The sequence below is a fragment of the Leptonychotes weddellii genome, chromosome 4, assembly GCF_054177405.1.
Source record: "Leptonychotes weddellii isolate Sample4059 chromosome 4, ASM5417740v2, whole genome shotgun sequence".
In the NCBI taxonomy this organism is placed as follows: domain Eukaryota; kingdom Metazoa; phylum Chordata; class Mammalia; order Carnivora; family Phocidae; genus Leptonychotes; species Leptonychotes weddellii.
Genome location: NC_138372.1, coordinates 143166908 through 143172240, shown reverse-complemented (window position 1 = coordinate 143172240; position 5333 = coordinate 143166908). Strand labels below are relative to the sequence as shown.

The following is a 5333-nucleotide window of genomic DNA, read 5'->3' as shown; positions in this document are numbered from 1 at the left end:
CCACCAATGATATTGAGCATATACATTGCTAAATTGGGTTCCCTTTTCAAAGAATTACCTTTTTAATCTCTGCCTACTTTTAAATGATTTACCTCCAAGTTTGATGATTATTTTTTTACATAAATATTTTAATTATCCAACAATACTTTTATGAAATAGGTTCTTGGTATCATGATTAAAGGTATTCCTACCCTGAGGTCTTAATATCTTCTACAATTCATTTTCTAATAATTTAAAGTTTTGCTTTTCACAATTTGTTCTTTAATCTGACTGGATTTGAATTTTGTGTACAAAATGAGGCAAGAATTTATCATTTTTTATATTTGGATAATCAATTTTCCAATAACCATTTCTTTCTTTAACCAAAAAGTGAACAGCAGCATTGTTTTTAATGAATTTTAGTCCAGACTACAAAGCAGGGCACTAGCTGTTGCCCTGACTTGTTAGTACACATATAAACATTGGCTTTTTGTTCCCCCATAAAAGCAAGTTACAGAAGTATATCAGATGGACAGGATAAGACATTTGAATCTAGTTTTGAAAAATTAGCCCAGAAGCTAGTAGTACTGTTGCAGTGTAAAAGGCTTTCATGTACTTTTTGCCCAACACCCACCCTATTTATCAGTTCAAATGATCAAGAGATTTTGCCGGAGAATTTCTCTTTTGAGACTTTTAGTGTACGAGGGTCATTTTTCTTGGCTTTGCTGCTGACGTCCTTTACCTCTGTCACTGGATGAGTGAGGGAGCTGGCACAGTTCTTCAGGAGTTCTTCTGAGGCACTTTGACCATGATGGTTTTCACTTAAGTATGTGCCTGCAGCCCATCCTCTCCCAGCTTCTGGCCGCTCTGGACAGCTTGTAGCCACTGAATGGTGATTGGGCCCCAAACACATCATAGCAGTTGACCTACACAGTGCCAGCCTGGAGGGCTTGGGACAGATAATTGGCCTTGTCCAAGTCCTTGGTGAAGACAGCTGCAGCCAGCCCATACTTGGAATTGCTGGCTCTCCCAGTGACTTCCTCTGTGGTCTTGTACTTCAGGATCTGCATCATTGGCCCAAAGATCTCTTCCTTGGCAGTAGTCATGCTGTCTTATATATCTCCAAATGGTGATGGTGGGCTAGACAAAGTAGCCGAGGTCAGCAGTCACCCCTCTATCACATAACAGCTTCACCCCCTCCTCTTTCCCAGATTTGATATAACCAAGGACCTTCTTAAGCTGAGTTTCATCTACCTGAGGTCCCTAGTTGTCAAAGGGTTCCCAACTACACAAGACCTGGCCCAGGTGATGCTCTGCTTCACAGACTCAGTGTAAATATCTTCTTGCACAAACTGGGAACCTGCACAGCAGCACTGGCCCTGCTTGAGGAACAGGGCAAAGGGGGCCTGTTCCATGGCCCAGTTCATGTCTGCATCTGACATGATGATATTGCCCGCCCCCACACACAAACACACTCCAGGGTCACTCTCTTGAGGTTATTGCTCCCTGCAGCAACCTGGACTAGGTGGCCAACCTCAGTGGAGCCCGTGAAGGCCGCTTTGTCCACATCCTCATGGGAGGTGATGGTAGCCCCATCTGTGGGGCCAAATCTAGGAATAATATTAACTATGCAAGGGGGAAAGCCAGCCTCCTTAATGAGGTTGGTCACATAGAGGGTGGTGAGTGGAGTCTGCTCAGCTTCCTTCAGCACAGCCTTTCCTATTGCCAGGGCTGGGCCCAGTTTCCTGACTTGCATCAGGAGTGGGAAGTTCCATGCAATGATCTGCCTGAACACTCTGATAGATTCATGGTGGATATAGCTGAAAAAGTCCCTGTCCATGGGAATGGTTGTCCCATGGTACTTATCAGCCCAACCAGGGTAATAATGGAGGCTTTTGAGGACCATGTCCAGATGACATAGGCTTGCTGTTATCCAGGGTCTCCAAGGCTGCCAGGTAGGTCTGGTCTTGTTCAATCAGATCAGCCAGGCTGCTCAGCAGGTGGCCTGTGTCAGATGTGTCCATGTAGCACCAGGGTGAACCCAGCTGGAAGGCAGCCTGGGCCGCCTTTACTGCCCTGTCCACATCTTCCTTGTCTCCTTCAGCTACCTGACAGATGACTTCTCCCATGGGTGGATTAACAGTGGGGAATGTTTTCTTGCTGACAGCACTGTGCCACACATTGTTTGTGAAAATCTTGTTGTAGAAGACTTCAGGCTGTTGGTTGGGTGGCAGCAGCAGACACTAGGTGATGGCCCAGGCTGGGCCCAAGGTTGGCAGCATGCAACATGCTGTGGTGGGAGCAGGTGTGCAGGACCTCCAAGAACCATTTATAATTTTCAGTTTTTTGTTCATTAATTTCTACTAGCACTTCTGTCACAGTTCATGTTCCCATATATGTGCAGCCTTATTTTGGGCTCTTCTCTTCCATTTGTCTTTTTTGTCTAATTCTGTGGTACTACTATACCGTCTTAACTATTATAGCTATTAAGTTTTCATTGACATGAAAAAACTTTTTAGTATCATTTTTCCTCAATTTCTAATTACAGTGCATTGTCACTAGAGAACATAATTAGTATCATATTGAGTCTATAATAGATTAATTATTAAAATGAGTCTTTTTCTATCTGTTTTGGAGTAGTTGCTAAGTAGTTTGCAACACATAGCCCAAGCACTACATGCAGGGCAAATATGTCTGGGAGGTGAGGAAAGAGAACTTCTTTCCCCTCCTTCACAGGTAAAAGAGATGTCCTCTTATACCTATTAAAGAGCTTTAAGAAACAAAGAGCTTAATTCCAGTCTTCTGGAGCTTGAATAGCAATGCTACTAGTAGAAAGAAGGGGACATTTATTACTAGAGGCAGTTCAGTGTAGAGGGAATAAGCAACCAGCCACAGAGGCACAGCATGCATCAGGGAGCCATAGCCAAGTGTTTCCAGCTGGGGAATCTTTAAGGAACCCCTTGGGACTACCCTCAAGAGAAACATTCAACTTTGAACATCCACTGAGCATCAACATAGATATGCATAATAGCAGGCAAATAAAAGTTTTCTCTCTCCTCTTCCTCTCCCACTTTTGTCCACCATCAAATTCAAGATGAGAGGATATAGAGAAAGAACTGATGAGAATGGATGGAGGAACCAAACAAGGAAATAGTGCAACTAAGCATGCCTCTTCCCCCTGTGTTAGCTTTCAGTGAGAAAGAGGAAAATATTTCACTTAAATGAAATTGGGAATTTTTGTTATTCACTGCAATATATATTCTTTTTAGTACACATGAAACATTTACAAAAATACAAAAAAAACCCTCAATACATTTTAAAGAATCAATATGATAAATAATCTCTCTTCTGATGATTATACAGTAAATTGGAAATTGATAAGAAAATTAATGCTTTAGAATCTTGTATTTTGGGAAAACATGACATATTTCCAAGCACTTGTATTAAAGATTATGATTTTTTTTTTAAGATTTTTTATTTATTTGACAGAGAGAGACACAGCGAGAGCAGGAACACAAGCAGGGGGAGTGAGAGAGGGAGAAGCAGGCTTCCCGCCGAGCAGGGAGCCCAGTGTGGGACTCGATCCCAGGACCCTGGGATCATGACCTGAGCCAAAGGCAGACGCTTAATGACTGAGCCACCCAGGTGCCCTAAAGATTATGATTCTTAGAAGGACATCATATTAGTAGTACTTCTTCCAAAAATATACAACGTGAATCTAATCATAAATAAACATTAGACTGAATAAAACTGAGGAACAGTCTACAAAATAAATGACCTGAATTCTTCAAAATACCAATGAATGACAAAGAAATTGCTAAAGAATTATTCCAGACTGAAGGAGGCTAAAGAAACATAAAAGCTAAATATAATGAGTGATTCTGGATTAGACTGTGGACTAGGAGGGGGAAAAGCTATGACAGTCATGACTGAGGCAAAGCAAGAACAAGAGAGTATTATGAACAACTTCATATTACTATCTTTTAAAACCTAAATTTGTGAATTTCTGTAAGAGTATAAAGTGTCAAAATTGAATCAAAAGTGAAGAGAAATATTGAATAAGAAGCATTAAAGAAAGTACAGTCAACATCTTTCTCCCACCTCACCCCCAAGTAGTCCTAGATTTTACAGATGAGTTCTACCAATCTTTCAGAAAGAGATAACACTGACAGAAGCTGCCCAAGGAAAGAGCAAATGCTGTCCAGCCTAATAGGAAGAGATAATATTCAACCACTTCTTACTTATACAGTTGTATTAGTTGCTTACATTCTGATTGGCTGTGCTCCATAATGATTAAACAGTGAACACTGTCATTTTGAATGATAGTTTGAATATTACTCAGGAAAAGTATAATTAGAATTCCAAAATCAGATGACAAAACAACAAATAATACAATTTTATTTATGCATCTGGATGCAAAAATCCCAAATAAAATTTAGCTTTAAAAAATTCAACACTCTTTTTTTTAAATCATGCATTATAATCACTTAATATTACCCAAGGAAATTTCTACATGAAAAAGCCTTTCAGTGAATGAGTGATGTGAATGGAACTTGTGAACCAAAGGTCACCTAAAATCTCCATAAAAGCAACAAAGAACAATGGCAAAAATTGTCCAATCAGCTTATTTAGAACCTGAAAATTAACTGAAGGCTAAAACAATCTGAGGAGCATTTATTCAAGAACAGCTGAATCTCAGTAACAACATTACCTTTGTGGCATTTGAACTTGGCCTGTTTCCATACCACACTCCCCAGCTCCATGGTAGCTTTGAAAACCAACAATTCCACAATCACAGGGAAACCAAGAGCATAGCAGTCACTGGAGGGAGAAAAGGGTTGGAGTTTCTCCAAAGCCCCAGATAACTGTCATTATTTGACTTGTTTGGCAGTTCCCATGAAATCTTCACTAAAATGGCTTGTCTTTATTTGAACTGACTCAAGTTTGCCTAATGCAAACAGCTTTCCCCCTGCCCCCTTAAGGGACTTGTCAAAGACATTAAGCAGCAACTGTAACTTTAATATCTTAGCTGCCCAAGACACCAATAATGGCTCGGTCAAACAACTTGAAGGGAAGAAAAAAAAAAAACTTAAAAAAGGGGGGGAGGAATTCTGGAATTAAAAAGTATAATACCTGCAATGAAAATTTTACCAGAGAGACTCAAAAGCAGATTTGAGCTGGAAGAAGAATGAATCTGTGAACTTGAAGGTAGTTCAAGGAACAGATCTGAGGGACAGAGAGAAAAAATGAATAGTGAATACAGGCTCAGAGACCTGGGGGATACCATCAAACATTCCAACATACATATAACAGAAGGAAAGAGAAAGGGAAAGGAATACTTGAAAAAAATAATG

The 5333-nt window shown here is 40.3% G+C and overlaps 1 pseudogene; it reads right to left on the bottom strand.

Annotated features, from left to right (window-relative positions):
* Nucleotides 1-213: 213 nt before the first annotated feature.
* LOC102749932 (aldehyde dehydrogenase, mitochondrial pseudogene) lies at nucleotides 214-2268 on the bottom strand (annotated as a pseudogene).
* Nucleotides 2269-5333: the final 3065 nt, after the last annotated feature.